Source organism: Sorex araneus, chromosome 1 (assembly GCF_027595985.1).
Source record: "Sorex araneus isolate mSorAra2 chromosome 1, mSorAra2.pri, whole genome shotgun sequence".
In the NCBI taxonomy this organism is placed as follows: domain Eukaryota; kingdom Metazoa; phylum Chordata; class Mammalia; order Eulipotyphla; family Soricidae; genus Sorex; species Sorex araneus.
Window position 1 is genome coordinate 336,879,476 of NC_073302.1, and position 17,790 is coordinate 336,897,265.

The following is a 17,790-nucleotide window of genomic DNA, read 5'->3' on the forward strand; positions in this document are numbered from 1 at the left end:
TCTTCCGAATATATCATCTTTGTATTTCAAGTTGTTACATTTGTTCTATTTGATTTTTTAAATTTATATAACATATATAAAAACTGAGTGTAAACTTATGAAGGGTCACAACAAAAACATCAGAAATAACTGTAAAGTATCCAAGGCACAACTTTTTCTTTATTCTGTTCTTCCAGAATCTTGACTCTAATTTTTCAGGTAGATAGATGGGAAGGGCCTTGATAATGCACTCTTGGGGAAGCTGCCCTGTCACTAGCCCTGAAGTAGCCTGAAGGCTGCTGGGTATGAAAAGGTTGAGTCATAGTACAGTCGGGAGGGCACTTCCCTTGCATGTAGCAGACTCAGGTTGGATCTCTGGCAACCCAAATAGTCCTCTACCAGGGTTGATCAGCTAGCGCATAACCATGAGTATGCCCTGGCTCCAAAACAAAAAACAAACAAAGATTTTAAAAATACTGAACTATTTAGCGATGGGGGAAATAAGGAACTACCCAGGTGAGAAAAGTAAGACCTTACTCAGTAAAAGGTGGGCAACCCCTCAAAAGGGGAATCTTTAAAAAATCTGATAGAAATATGAAAAGACAATCAAGACCCTTGCTCTTGACGATGCTGCAGACAACACAGAAACCCCAGATGGATGCAATTTAGGAGATCTACTATCAAACCAACTCTGTCTAAGTCCACATCTCAGCCACCTCAACCTGAGGTCTGTACTATTGGCTTTTTTCGCCCTTGGAGAATTCTCTTCTACAAGATAAAGATTTTTGAGATTTTCAGAGAACCGAGACAGAACTTAGGATGGACTCCTTTTCCTGCATTCTGACTCCAGCCTGAATCCTTGTTTCCCCCAGAGCTGGAGTTGTGGGGATCCACACTTATGCTGTGCATATCAGGTGGACTTCCGGTGCAGGATGACAGCTGCTTTGTGGGTCTATTGGGATACTAGTGCCCATACACAGAGGTGTTATACCAGAATTTACCGATCTGAACCAGATCCAGGCAAAAGAGGTGAGTTCAAGGAGACAGGTAAAACTCTTTCCTGAAGGCTACCTCCATTTCCTCCCCACTTCACACTAGTCACCTATAACGCTAGTCAAGATAGCCAGGAGTCAGGTGACCTGCAATATTTTTCATGAACCACCAAGGGGGAACCTGCTTCTTTTGGTGGGAGCCACTACTCCCACCTCCAACAGTATGAAGATAAGTAAGATGATAAGAAAAGTAAGTTCTGTGAAAAATAATCTAAGTAGTACGTTGTATGTAATTGTTATTGCATCAATTACTCCAAAACATATCATCATGCTTATCTTGAAAGGTAAAACGTATCAGATTATTAAACTTTGCTAGAGGAAATATTTTCCTCCTTCTCTCCAAGGTTCTTTGAGTGACCTAGTAATTATATTGACATAAAGCATCAGCAAGAGTAAAACAAATTTAATTTTCTAGGTATTAGAACCCCACAGAGATGTGAGACCTAAAAAAAATCAGATGATTAAGGCTTATATGTACCACTGTTGACCTTGGGCAATGGTAGGGGTGGGGAGAGCAAAACTATATACTTTTTCCGAATAAAATTGAATTATTTGGAAGCAACAATAAAAAGGAATTTCAAATGTGTAATCTTATTATGATGAAGTAGGCAATCAGTAGGAGAGGAGGTTGACAATAAATTCTCGAAAGCCATGAATTTTACATATAATCTGAAAATTATTTGTTCTGACACCAGCTAGTCTAAACAGATGCTTCCTGAATTTTATATGATCCAGACCAGCTTACCCAATACTGAACCAATTTAAGATACAAAATATCAGGAACATAATCCTGGATAAAACTCTGAATGAAAAACACTTAAGTTCAGTGTCCTTTACAACATCCCAACAATGGATTCTTATGTAACAAGGAGCCGCATGATGCAGGTAACTGGAAAATGTTATGCCAATTCCCCGAGCTAGCTCCCAGCACTATATTCTCAAGTCTCCTGCACATCCCAACTCAGGTGTGTGATTATTTTCTATTATTCTATAAGAATTCTCTGTTCTTTCCCCTTTAATATTTCAGACATAAAATTATTACGTATTTTTCCTCTGAAAATATATTCTATGAGAATAGACAACAAAACCTAGACATACCATTGGGATATGAGGGTAACCTCTTCTCCTGTGAAGAACATAACAGTTTAGCCTGACAAATATGGGCTCCCAAAATTTTGATGCATCTGTGCAGCTTAAGGGCTTAACATTAAGGCCTCTAATAATGAGGCTGATAGTACTTCAATATGAAACTAAGGCGAATTTACCAGAACTGAGCTCACCGACACTCGTCACCTGCAACACCATGGTGGTAAAAAGTACGCCCACTTTGTATGTACCAGGGAACATGATAACATTTGTAAAAGAAAAAATAAACAGAAGCAAATCACACAGATTCTTTAAAGGGGCTATTTTAGCCAAACAATTCATTGAAGGAAACTTTAAGTTTGTGGTATTACTATTTTAAATTTGGTGATTCATGGCATTATCTTCTTAACTGAGCTGTTGCTAGGTGAAGAGGAACATTCTTATTTGATCAAAGTGGATAAACAACACTCCTTACTAACTTTGAGATACAATGCATTTGCAGTTTCATGGTTTGAAATTGCATATGCCTAAGAACAACTGCCTAGTCTTCAGGTTTTTAAGTGGTATTTAATAATTCTCACAAAATCCTGAACTAAGGAAAGGCATAGGGAGTTAGAGCTTTAAAGGGGAGAAAGACAATTCACTGAAAGGGGAGAGGAAGAAATGTTAGGTAAGCAAAGGTTTTCCCAGTCACTTAGGCACTCAGATTAAAAGAGAGAGAGAGAGAGAGAGAGAGAGAGAGAGAGAGAGAGAGAGAGAGAGAGAGAGAGAGAGAAAATAAGAGAGAGAACTTTGATAATAGTTTTTCTCCTGGTACAGCTCCGTTTCTAATTTCTTTTATATAGTTAAAGAGGAAAGGGTACAAAGATTTTTCTGAGTTCACAGAATCTTGGATGCTTTAGATCCATGTACCAAAGTGACACATTTTAGAATGACACATTCTGTTACCCTTTACTGTTACATCTAAATTTAGGATTCATAAAGATAGAGTATAACATTTTTTCCCCACCTTTTGGGGGAAAATAAATATTTCAATTTTAAAATATGTAAATTCTATAGATGTTATAAGAAACTGATCAATAGTACTCAATAAGCATCTTCTAGTGAGGCTTATGCTTTCCATTTCAAAAGAAAATCAATGTACACAAAAATAAATACACACACACATGCTTCAAACTCTAGAAAAGTATTGGGAAGTTTTGTGGATTTCTTTAGATCTCCAAGCTTAGTTAACTTGAACTATGATGTTTTGAATTCTTACATCTGATACTATTACAGCTGGAACGATAGCACAGCTGGTAGGGCTTTTGCCTTGCATGCGGCCGACCTAGGTTCGATTCCCCCATCCCTCTTGGAGCCCAGCAAGCTACTGAGAGTATCCTGCCCACATGGCAGAACCTGGCAAGCTTTCGTGGAGTATTCGATATGCCAAAAACAGTAACAACAAGTCTCACATGGAGACATTACTGGTCCCGCTCGAGCAAATCATGAACAATGGGACAACAGTGCTACAGTGATACTATTACATTGATAGTTTTATTAGGCAAAATGGGAGATGTTGAATTATATTCAAATTCATTCTGTCTTAAGTTTTTTTCAAAAGTCATTTGCCACTCAATTACAGTTTATAGTTTATGTTATGCTGGTGAAGTGTATTGCAGTACTGAAGAAATTATCCCCATGACCCCTGAAATTATAACCTATGCTTATAGATTATAATAAAATTATATCACAAGATTAGTAGAAAAATTGCTGCATACAGATGGAGAATCTAATGGATATAGTTTCGGAAGCAGATGATATGTAGATTCTAAATTCTAACCATGAAGATTCAGTTCCACAGATGTTTGAGGGCCCAAATAATCAAAAGGCAAGGTGATGAGTCAAGAAAAAGACTTATTTGTAACAACCTAGTAGAATTGGAAATGGCAGACTCAGGCTTTTAAGTAATCATCTTGTCTGAAAAGTCACAGCAGCTAGTTTTTACAAGAAAAGAAAAATCATTTTATGAAGGAGGAGCTGGAGACTAGTGGACTCCCAGGTTGGTGACTAAATTCCCCTGTATATTGATACCCTGATGGTGACTAAATTCCCCTGTATATTGATACCCTGATACACACTCCATTGTTTGTACAAATCTAAACAAAACATTCTGTGTAGGCTTCAGTCTATTCCCATCTTAGACTTTGGGGGAAGAAGAGGCAACCATCCTAGAAGACCTTGCAGGGCTATTTTTATTGGAATTTTATTCCAATTTTAAATTTATTTTGGGAAATTTTAAAATAAATTATGTATACCATATATCATATGTGAGAGGGATGTTCATTGATAGCTTCATTATATCTAATAAAATATATAGTTATAATCACATATCACATGTAAAGAAAATATCAGGGAAGGGTCATCAGAGTTGTGCTTTTCAGTAAGGTGATCAGAATAGTTGACACACGGACCACTAAATCCTGAACTACTTGCTACCCAGCCATTGAGACTCATGCCAGCTGCTGCCAATTTAAAATCCTCCCAAGTGCTCTCTTTGACTTGGGACCCCCTCACCTCATACTTCCTGATAGACACAGGCCAGTCCCAGTGATGATCTCCTTGCAACTGCCATGCTTCCATACACTTTACAAACTCTGAGTGAGAAATTACAGGGCTTCACTTCAGTAGCAGAATACCCACCCCCCAAATTCCTGGCAACTCAAAAGGAAGGACTAGATCCACACCTGCCTGTCCTGTTGAAGTGCCATTACATGACAAAGGGGATAAAATAATAAAATACGCATAAGCTGGTTAGTATGAAACAACAACTCAAGTTTGTGCTTAGATAATCAGAAATCTAAAGCTCCACTGTCAGCACCCACAAAACTCTAGAACAATGGGAAAACAAAGGAATTTAATTGCTCCAGGAGACAAAGACAGGAATCCAGGCAAGTTCCCTAGTTCATCTAAATTCTCAAGTCTAGTAGAGCAGGACCCCAAATCAATACTCTATGCAATGGCAATAGAAGTTTAGCAATCACTGGTAGAAAAATTCAATCAACTCAACGAAAAATTGATTCAGAGTATGAAAGAATCCATACAAACGGAATTGAAGGAGATAAAGAATACAATAGCAGGTCCCAGGAACTGAAATCTGAATGCAGAAAACCATACAGTAGACTTGAAAATAAAATGCAATTCAGCAGCAGTAATGAAGTGGCAAAAAGAAAAGGAAGGAAGAAAAAAAGTAAAAATTCAAAAGAAGAAAAAGTAAAAGAATAGAAGAGAATATTCAATCCTTAGTGGATACCAGCAAGTGGAACTATCTTGATTTATAGAAAATTCAGTAGAAGAGGAAAAAGAGAAAGGCAAAAGATGACTGTACTTACTCATTTGTAAAATATAATAAAAACATAGTATGAGACTAACACCCAAGGACAGTAGAGATAAGGGCCAGGAAGATTGCTTCATTGTTGGAAGCCTGCTTTATGTGCTAGGGGAGAAGGCAGCTGGGATAGAGAGTGAGTGAAAATGAAAGTGCCTGTCATAAAGGCAAGGAGTGGGGTGGTGGGGTGGATACTGGGGACATCAGTGGTGAAAAATATACACTGGTGGAAGATAAGTATTCGGGCATTGTATGACTGAAATTCAATCATGAAAGTGTTGTAATTGTATCTCACGGTGATTCAGTAAAAAAATAAATAAATAAAATGAAATTACATAAAATTAAAAACATCTCCAAAATGCAAAAAAAAAGAGAAATAATAACTGAAAACTTCCCTAGTCTCCGAAGGAGTCTGCACAGATTCAAGAGGCTCAGGAGTACAACAAAATGAATTCAAACTAAACAACAAGACACGTAGTATCAAAATGAAAAACACTGAAGAGAAAGATTACTTAAAACATTAGGAGAAAAGAAATCACTGTATCACTGTCATCCCTTTGCTCATCAATTTGCTCTAGTGGGCACCAATAAGGTCTTATTCATCTCTGTCATGTTCAGGGTCAGGGGAATGAGGCCCATTATTGTTTTTGTCATATCGAATATGCCACGGGTAGATTGCCAGGCTCTGCCTTGCAAGATTCTTCATCGCTCTCTTCCGGGAGCTTTGTGTTTTAGTCTCTGGATCTTGGCCGCTAATGAGATTACATGGAAGTGGAGGGCAGTTTGTGGGTGTGGCTGCCTAGCTACTGGAAAACTGGGGATCTGGGTGGAGGAAGCTCAGTCCCAATCCGAACAGTGTTGGCGATCTTAGCCACGGGTCCCACATGCCTGGGTTCCTCTGTCAGTTCCATCATGGGTGAGACTCATACGAGCATGTGGAGAGAGGCCTTGAGCATGGCTGTGGCTGGGTTCTGGAGGTTTTCAGCTGTCGGGGCTCTGCTTGGGGCAGGGAGGGAAACTCAACCCACCCCCCTCCTAGGGGACTCTGGTGAAGACAGCCTGGCTCAGAACAAGGAGATTCTGCCAGGAGAAAAGAAATACCTCAAGTAAAAAGGAAAATAAAAAAGAACGAAACAGACCTCCCATATGATACCACACAAGCAATTAAAGAGAGAGGATTGATATATTAAAAATAATTTTTTTAAAAAACACCTTTTAAACTGGAGCCCATTATCCTGCAAGGTTGGAATTCAGGTTTGAAGACGAGATTTAATATTTTTCAGACCAGAAGAAGGAGCTGGCAGCACTTGCTACAACTAAACCAAACATGCAAAGATTACTAAAAGGTTGATTATAAAAAGAATATGGCCGATAGCAAAAATGACTAAATGCCACACACATGCACAGAAAAGGGCAACATGGCCTTCATATCAATGATCTATGAGGGTCTACAAGGAAAATTCTCCTGTTAAAAGACATAGAGTAACAATTTGGATGAGGAAACATAATCCACATATCTATTCCTTACAGGAAACATAAAAAAATCTCACAGGATAAACACAGGAGCACAGTAACAGTATAGGAAATAAATGTAAAATTCAATGGTAGACAAAAAAAAAATAAAAGACAGTTGTATTTTTATCAGACTACACAGCATTCATCCTAAATGAAATAGAGATAGGAATAGACACTACTTGTTGGTTAAGGTAACAAATAAAAAGTACTAACTCTTACCAACATAAATGCACCATATGAAGAGGTCCCAATGTTTATAAAGCTCTTTCTCACAAAACTTAAGAAACACATTGACAGAAACACAATGGTAGAAAAATCTCAATACTCCATTTAATCTCTGCTAGTTAACAACTTTATGAAAGAGGGACTCAAAGAAGAAATAAAAAGATTCCTTGAAACTGATGAAAACTAAGAAACAAACTATCAGAATCTAAGTGATACAACAAAAACTATACAGAGGGGGGGAATTCAGAGCAACATAGGCCTGTATTAAGAAAGAAGAAAGACTTCAAATAAAGAATCTAAACAAACATCTCTGAAAATCTGGAAAATGAATAACAAATGAATCCAAATGTATTAGAAGAAAGGAAATTATAAAATCTCGAACAGAAATCAATAATATAGAAATTAAGAAAGAATACAAAGTCAATGAAATAAATGAGAAGCAGTTTCCACAAAGGAATAAACAAGAAAGATAAAAATTTAGTTAGCCTCATGAAGGAAAAAAATGAAAGAAAATAAAATACCCAAATAAATTGGAAAAGAGATGAAAGAGGAGAAATTACAGCAGAATCCTCAGGAATTCAAGATGCTATGAGAGGTTACTATGAGCACCTTTATGTTGGTAAACTGGAGAATTTAGAATAAATGGAAAATTCTTAGAATCATGTAATTTACCAAAATCAAATTAGTAGGTAATAGAAAACCTTGAACAATTCAATCACAAAGAAATTGAAACAGTAATTAAGAATCTCCCAAGAACAAAAGCTCTGGTCTAGATGAGTTCACTGGTTTGTTCTGTCAAACCTTCACACATTACTTGCTACCTTTACCATTAAGCTCTTCCAAAATTTTGAAGAAACAGGAATCTTTCTTAAAAGTTTTTATAAAGCTACTGTAACACTAATACTCAAAGCAGATAGAAACACTACTAGAAAAATATTTTCAAGTCAATTTTCTGATGAAAATTGACACAAAAATCTCAGCAAAATCTTAGCAAACTGGATACTGCATATTAAAAATTTCATGCACCTCAATCAAGTGGGATTCATCCTGTGGATACAAGTGTGGTTAATATATGCAAGTAAATTAACATTACATACCACATCAATAAAAGGAAAGATAAAAATCTTATGACTATATCAATAGATGCAGAGAAAGCTTTCAAAAGGCATCAATATCCACTCATGATAAATATTATCAATAGGGATGAAAAGAAATGTCTTCAAAATTTTAATGGTCATCTATTACAGAACCACAGTCACAAAGACCAACAACAAAAAAATTTAAAAAAACTATCAAAAATGGGAAAAGAAAATGAATAGACACTTAAATAAAGAATAAAAATGCATTGCCTATAAGCTCATGAAAAATTGCTAATCATCATCATCACCTGTTTTTTTGAAATCCAAACTAAGACACAATGAAATATGATCTCACACTAGTGACAATGGCAGATACCTTCCTGTCCAAAACAAACAAACAAACAAGCAAACAAACAAATAATCTGGAAGCAATTTGTGTTGGTCAGCATGTGGTAAAAAAGGAACTCTCATTCACTGCTTGTGGGAACGTTTTCAGTTCAACCCCTATAGAAAACAGTATTGAGTTTTCTTAGAAAAATTAGCAATAAATCTGTCATATGACCCATCAATTCCACTTCTTAATGTATATCCCCAAGACACAAAAAGATCCACTGAAAAGTACATATGCAAACCATTATTCATTGTCACAGTGAAAAAGCTAGAATGGCATCCATGTCCAGTTGCCCAATGACAGGTGAATTATAATGAAGACATGATGTATATATGCACAAAGGAATAATGTGCAGCTGCAAGTAATGATGAAATAAGACAATTCACAGCAACCTTGATTGACAGGTGGATATCATGTTAAATAAAGTAAGTGAGAAGAATAAGTTCTCTCATATATCTGTGGCATATCAAATACCAGGATGAAAGAATGTACAATATCAAAGGGGAATGGCTACCTTTGACCTAGATTATAGAAATGAGGGCAGTGAAGAATAGAAAATGAAGTGATAACTGGGCAATAGCTAATAAATAGTATCAGGTACATGGGCCTTTGGTGTATCTGTGGTATAGAGAGGTTAAAGGAAACTGAGTCATGGATAGATAACACATGACAATGCTTCAAGGTTGGAAGACAGGTTAACCTACAAAAAACTTAGGTATGCTCTGTGTGTGTGTGTGTGTGTGTGTGTTTTAATCTTAGAACTAACAACACTGCAAGCATAAGACCAAAGCCACAGTAACCAAAGTTAAAGGTTGTCTTAAAAGTTGTCTTGGAGGTGGGAAAAAACTTGGGGACAGTGGTTTAGGGAAGTTGACACTGGTGGTAGGATTGGTATTGGAACATTGTATGCCTGGAACTCTATTTTGAACAGGTTTGTAAATAATGGTGTCTCAATATAAAAAACAACAACAAATTGTTTTGAGACTTGATGATACAATTCTGCATCTAGGAGACAAAATTCCATGAGAAAAAATATTTTAGGGCAATGTTTAAATCTTTACACAATTTTACTGAGGTAAAGGAGTGGAGGGCTGGAGAGATAGCACAGCGGGTAGGGCATTTGTCTTGCACACAGCCAACCCTGGTTCAATTCCTCCATCACTCTCAGAAAGCACAGCAAGCTACGGAGAGTATCCCGCCTGCACAGCAGAGCCTGGCAAGCTACCCGTGGCATATTTGATATGCCAAAATAAGTAACAACAAGTCTTGCAATAGAGATGTTACTGGTGCCTGCTCGAGCAAAACGATGAACAACGAGATGATAGTGATACAGTGATACAGAAAGAAGTGGAAACTGAGTCATGGATAGATAACACATGACAATGCTTCAAGGTTGGAAGACAGGTTAATCTACAAAAAATCTAGAAAATTATTGTGAAAACACGCTACAGTGTGTCTATAAGGTGCTGCATCTTGTTTTTAAAAAAAATTTTTTTTGCTTGTTTAGGAGCCAACCACCACTCCTGAATGAAGTTGGAGGAACATATGGGATTTCTGGGGGTAGAACCCAGATAGATCATGTGCAGTGACCAACGCCCTGCCCACTGTCCTATTCTCTGGCCTCCTAATTAATGTGTCTTGTTGGAATGCTGAACTGACCCAAACAGTCATGAGCCCAGGGCTACAGGCATGAAGAAAATTTATACTCCTTAAGAGGAAGGAGTGTGACCAGATGTTACAGGGCCACAGGTTAAGTCTTGCTTTCTTTTTGCCTTTATTTAAAGATTTTGAAATTTTAAGTTTTAAAAAATTTACTCACTATGCTTTAGAAAGCTGTAGGTAATACTTTTAGGCATTTAGTCTCCCAACTCCAATTTGCTTTTAAAAAAACCTTTTTTTCCTTTTTGTAAACTAATTTTTTTCTTGTCGTCACAGTGAAATTACAAAGTTCTTCATTATTAGGTTCTAGGTATAAAGTATTACAACACCAATCCATTCACCAGTGTCCACTTTCTCTCTATCAATGTCCGCACACGACTTGTCTCCTTCCCATCAGTCTGCATCATTTACCATCAGTGTCAATGTCCCTCCACCAAGGACTCAGTGTTCCCTCTTCCTTTCCATCACTTCCCTGCTTCTGATGTACATAGTTACCTCATAGATACATCAAAATATTATAGTCAGATCACATCCTCATCTTCTCCCCTATGACCTTCTTTGACATTCCTTGGCATTCTCATTTCTTTAATTGAGGACCAAAATTTTGTCATCATCTCATATCTGTTTTCTAAGAGACAACAGTGTAAAAGGCATTATTCTAGGAATAAAATCCCTATGCTTCCAGTGCCAAATTGCTTTCACCCAAACAACCTCAAAAGGAGGCAACACTTGTTAGAGACTCTCCTCTATCTCATATTCATGAACAAAAGACAGTACAGCACAAGTGCCCTTAAGGTTGTTCAGGAGTAACAGACAAGACTGTCACTGTCACTGTCATCCCGTTGCTCATCGATTTGTTCGAGGGGGCGCCAGTAATGTCTCTCATTGTGAAACTTATTGTTACTGTGTTTGGCATATTAGATACACCACGGGTAGCTTGCCAGGCTCTGCCGTGCAGGCACAATACTCTCGGTAGCTTGCCAGGCTCTCCAAGAGAGGTGGAGGAATTGAACACAGGTCGGCTGCGTGAAAGGCGAACTCCCTACCACTATGCTATCACTCCAGCCCAACAGACAAGACATAAGGCATATTTCTAACTACCCAGATTGAACTGCCTGAAACAGAAGCCTGTCTTCTGTGTGAGGGCCCATGAAGAAAGCCTAAAAAAAATAATCTCTAAAGTCTTCTCTCCTCCAGTGCCCTCCATTTGTTTCTTCTCTGTCATCTTCTTTCTCTCATTTGTGTGACCACTGTAAGATAAAGACATCAAATTTATTAGCATTAGATGTTGATGCCTTAATCACCACATTTCCCTCTCCACCTTAAGTGCCTCTGAATATTTAACTTAAGTCTCTGGCAATCAGTTCTAATGCAAAAGAGGCAATGAGGCATTGTTCATTCTCCTGATAGCATGAGGGAGGGGAAGAAAACAAAATCTCTAGAGATTGAGAAAGAAATTTAATTGCATGCCCAATATTCCTTTCCTTCTTCATTTTCTAACAAAAACCAAATTTTATTTTCAGTGGCCATGTACTAAATTAAAATATTACCTTTCCTCGGCTTCCTGCAGGTAGAAATGGTAAAATCATCATCAGTAATAGTCACTGGGAGAGGCACAAAGGAAAGAATCTCCAATCTTATAGACGAGTGGCATTAGTTTTTCTTCAGCATCCCTCTTTACTTTTCCCTCATCTTTCTTTGAACAAGTCCATGATGGGCCCAAAAAAGAAAACTAATATGCCCATGAGGAAATACTCAAGATGATGGTGCAGAAATATAGAGCATAGTTCCTGGGAAATAATAGAATTCTTGTGCCAATCCAAGATGACTTACAATTCAATCTATATTATAGTCAAATCCTGCTGCCCTTTGACTGCCATAGTGAAATATTTTGCCAAACTGTTGTCTCCTGTATTCTGGATGTCAACTCTATGCCAATCAAAGTTGAAGTTTAGGGGAAATTATATGGAAGTTTAAAACTTGGTGCCAGAGAGATAGTGCAGTGGATTGGGTATTTGCCTGGCATGTGGCATGTGACCAAGAAGGGTTTAATCTCCCCGTACCACATATGGGCCCTGAACCCAGCAGGAGTGATCCCTGGGCACAGGGTCAGGAGTGAGCCCTGAGTGTAGCTGAGTGTGACGAGAGAGACAGAGAAAGAGGCAGAGAGAGAGACAGAGAGACAGAGTCAGAGAGAGAGAGAGAGAGAGAGAGAGAGAGAGAGAGAGAGAGAGATGGTGGTGGTGATGTGGGAGCAGGCACCAGATCTCACCATGTCAGCAGCTTTCAGAGCTCTGAACAGCAGGCCTAAGGGGTCATAAAATTACTGCGTGAATGACTGTAAGTGCCTTTTAAATATTTTCTTTCAAAAAGGGTGGCTCTAAGTGGAACCAAACTGGCACCTGCAGGGAAGCTCCAGCCAGAGTGGGATTCGTAAATATGGGGCCGTGTCTGCTAGGGCTACCATGGCTCTTGGTCCTTTGAGCAGCCAGCCGCAGTGGAGCAGAAGTTTAGCCTGAACAAACAGGGCTCTGTGTGCCCACCTTGGTACTCCTGCAGGTGCGGGTCCAGAGTTGAGGAGGCACGAGGGGTCCACCATGGGAGGCCGTCTCAGAGAGCTGACCATCAGACAAACTCACATTGTCAGCAGCATATTATGGAGGAATCTTTTCTGAGCATCAACTATCTGGAGACCAAGGGTGGGGGGCGTCTCTGGCCCCCACCCAGAGAGTCTGAGCCACAAACAGTAGCAGTCCTGGGTTCAGTCCTGGCCTGCTGTGGCCCAAAGGGCACAGTGCTACTGGCAGGTCAACCTGGATATTGGGGGGGGCATCAGCAGCCTGGTGGTGCCCTCCATCTTCTGACACCTCAAAAATCTCAGCTTTGTTTCTGGTTGCATTCCAACAACTCAGAACCAAGTTTTCCAGGAAATTAAACGAACAAGTTAGGTACGTAGGAGCCACACACACAAACCACCTCTGGCTCAGCCATGCAAGTTCATTTATCGTCCTTGCTCCAGAGATCCATAAATAAGTCTCAAAAGAGATCAAAAGCCGCAGATAATTTGGGCCCACTCAAGGCTTAGAAGACCAGGGTAGATCAGAATGGGGCGGGTTTGCCTGTCAAACAGAGCCTACAACAGACACTTGCTCCCACAATCTAAATCACTGCTATGCCCTTGGTCAGACTCCACAGTCTTGGGACAGACCTCACAGAGATATTAACCTGCTAAAAATTCAGGTATGCAAATTTTGTCACTGAAATCTCCAGATTTTATTGAGGTTAGGATGGGCTACTTTCCCCCACCTCTTTGTACCTATGGAAGCCCCAGCAGTCAAGTTCACAAAGCTGCAACCCAATCTAAAATAGCTACTCCAGCTGTATCTTCCCATTTAGAATACTAATCACCTGAATACACACAATGAGCTCTTACTGCCTGTATTGCAAACCATAATGCATAAAAAGAGAGAGGGAGAGAGAGAGGAGGAAGAATAGAGAGAGGGAGAGAGAAAGAAACAGAGAGAGAAAGAGAGGAAGAAAATAGAGGCAGGCAGGAGGAGGGGACTTGAGAGGTGGTGAGAGGGAAAGTGAGGAAATTGGTAGTGGGAAATGTACACTGGTGGAGGGATGGGTGTTGTTACATTGTATGACTGAAAGTCATGAACAGCTTTGTAATGGTCTATCTCATGGTAATTCAAGTAAAAAATTTTAAAAAATTTAAAATAAATAGAAAGAAAGAAAAAAAAGAAAGAGGAAGGAAGGAAGGAAGGAAGGAAGGAAGGAAGGAAGGAAGGAAGGAAGGAAGGAAGGAAGGAAGGAAGGAAGGAAGGAAGGAAGGAAGGAAGGAAGGAAGGTTAAAATTTTTACTATGTGCCAACCTCTTATCACTCTACAGATTTCGTGATCCCTATGCTGCTTCACCTATATTAGAGTTAGCCATACCAAAAGCTCAAATGGAGGGAAAAACACATACAGAACTCAATAAGATATGTATATACCTTCTTGCCTATAGTCTGCAATATGAATTGAAAGTCTTACAATTTAGGTCTTTCTGGGTTGCAAAAGCCAAATAAATGTATTTGCACCATAAATTAAAGGGGATATAAGTAATGGGTCCAAAATTGCTAACTTTAAAAGACTGATATCTGATATCTTCTCACAGGAATTTTAAGAACTGACTGACAAATGGTGTGATTAAAGGTATTACATTCCTGTGCAGGCCCGTTGTATCAGGCAGGTCTTGATTTGAGAAGCCAACAAGGCACAATACAGCATAAAAGCCAACAAAAAAGGAGGAAGACATTGTCTCACAAGAACTTTCTAAATTTTGCTTACAATTAATTTGCATAATACTGAATAGTAGCAAGAAAATTAGACTTTTTCTCAGTTTTCAATAAAGCAAAATAATAATATTGATGAACTTACACATGGCCACCAGTAACCTGAGAGTTTTATATCTTAAAGTAATATCTAGGTCCTCAAACTGCATTAGCAACTAGTAAGCTAAACATATATGCAAGCAACAAAAGAAATACTCAAGTAAACTAAGCATATATTCAAGGAACAAAAGAAGTACTTTAGATGTGAGTATGGAGGAGGGTAGGCACTGACAATACCCTTAGCACTGATGGTGGGTACTGCAGAAGGAGTAGGACAAAGGAGGGATCTCATTCTGAACCCATCAAATACCTGAAACTTCTGTGAGCAGGATTGGGAGTCCTTAGTATTTTTACCCAAAAGGGCTTGATGATTGCCATGGATCTGTTTCCCATTCTTTATTTTTAAACATAGAAGGTTTTGATGATTCATTTATTTATTTTTGCTTTTCTTTTAGTCTTCCCATTTCTCCTCCATCATAGTATTTTGCTAATTGGATAAAAGTTACCTTTCTTTTGAGTTTGTATCACCAGACCACAAGGAATACCATTCAAATATTAAACACATTGGCGAGAGTGAAGGTGTAGTAACTATGTATACACACAAAAAAACATTAACACTGTTTACCCATGTTACCTCAAATACAATTTTAAAAATTTTAATTGTATATTATATTCTGAATCTTGGAGCTGATACGTTATTTTGTTTTTTTTTAACCTTGACTGTCTTTCTTTTTTTCATTAAAATTATATTTATTATAACAATATCTAAACTTTTTTTAGACTGGAAGAAAATCACTTTTAATTTCAATAGGCATCATGAGCATATTATTTTGAAACATTCATTGGGCAACTATATTTTTATTTTAGTTAGTATTGAAACTGTTCCTTTTGACAATAAAATCAACATTACACCAATAGGCTCATTTCATTGTATATAATACTTGAATAGTCCTGAAACAGACATTATATCCACAGTGAGCATTCTAGCTAATTTTAAAGACTGGAGAAAAATTTATTGGCTGATAGTGAAGCATATTGTTTGCATTGTGAAATGGAGTTGATTTTTTGTATCACAGCTCCTGTTTCGAGCCTAGAGTAGTTATCTTTACCATCTTTGTTTCTCAGATTTTCTTTTTTTTTAATTTTTTTTTATTAGTGAGTCACTGTGAGGGTACAGTTACAGATTTATAAATTTTTGTGCTCATGTTTCCACCATACAAAGCTCGAGAACCCATCCCTTCACCAGTGCCCATTCTCCACCACCAGTAAACCCAGCATCCCTCCCACCCTCCCCAGTCCCGTTTCCCCCCACTCCACACTGCCACTGTGGCAGGGTATTCCCTTTTGTTCTCTCTCTCTGATTAGGTATTGTGATTTGCAATAAAGGTGTTGAGTGGCCATTGTGTTCAGTCTCTAGTCTACATTCAGCACGCATCACTCTTCCCCCATATGACCTCCGGCCACATTTTACTTGGTGTTCCCTTGTCTGAGTTGCCCAGAATGGAAGACCAGCCTCCAAGCCATGGAGACAGCCTCCTGGTACTTATTTCTACTATTCTTGGGTGTTAGACTCCTATTCTATTATTCTATATTCCACAGATGAGCGCAATCTTTCTATGTCTGTCTCTCTCTTTCTGACTCATTTCACTTAGCATGATACTTTCCATGCTGATCCACTTATATGCAAACTTCATGACCTCATTTTTTCTAATAGCTACATAGTATTCCATTGTATAGATGTACCAACGTTTCTTTAACCAGTCATCTGTTCTAGGGCACTCAGGTTTTTTCCAGATTCTGGCTATTGTAAAAAGTGCTGCGATGAACATATAAGTGCAGATGTCATTTCGACTATACTTTTTTGCTCCTCTGGATATATTCCCAGCAGTGGTATTGCTGGGTCAAATGGAAGCTCAAACTCTAGTTTTTTGAGTATCGTCCATATTGTTTTCCAAAAGGGCTGAACTAGTCGGCATTCCCACCAGCAGTGTAGAAGGGTCCCTTTCTCCCCACATCCTCTCCAACAGTGGTTGCTTTTGTTCTTTTGGATGTGTGCAAGTCTCTGTGGTGTGAGGTGGTATCTCATGGTTGTTTTGATCTGCATCTCTCTGATGATTAGTGATGTAGAGCACTTTTTCATGTGCCTTTTGGCCATTCGTGATACGTTATTTTGATCAGAATTTGGAATTTACTTTGTTTTGAGGGAGGTGGGAATATATTCTATGCAAATACCTGCCAGAATTGGGTAAAGAGAAAACTTTATGAGAAACCATAAACTACTTGGCCAATATCCAATTTCTCTTTGCTTCTAAAAGAATTTGATTATTCTTCTTTGAAACTATGTTTTAGATTTTATTTTATTGTTATTTTTATTAAGATAGCTTTTAAAAACTAATCTGAAAATTAGGGCGTGGCTATTCTAAAATCCCATGATTATGAACAAAATTAGAAAACAAATCACATGGAATATAATCTCTGAAACAAAGTAGGCTGTGTATATGACTCCATAGATCTACTGGGTAATAGAATTGTTTATAAGCTATTTCCAGGAAGGGATGAGACAGACAGACTTTAGGAATGTTCTTTCCCAGATTTTGTGTTGGATGTATGTAAAGCTTAAGAGCTTGGTCTGCAGGCTTACCAAAAAGCGCAGTATCAGTTCCAACTGCTTAGAGAAAATGCTCAATACAATGAACTGAAATTTCAGTTGCTGGCTGACACATATGTTTCATGTTACACTAACACATGCATGTGTCTCAGAACTGCACCGAGGCAGCAAGTCCTCTCAGCTGTCCTGCATGCAGCCCCCACCACACTGGACTGCTGATTAGGACAGACAGAAAGCCATCCGCAGGAGAATACAGCCTTGAGTTTTTCTGCCCTGGTGTCTGAAACTTGTCTGTTGCCATCCTCTTTCTTACCTCTGAATGTGCCCCTGGGTGTTTCACAGAATTCTGACTAAAATAGGAAAGAATGAGAAAGGGTCAAGTTGAAATAATAAAAATTATTATGAGTGAGGTGGAGAGAACCTACCTAAGTGCCCTGTTCTTTGTATTGT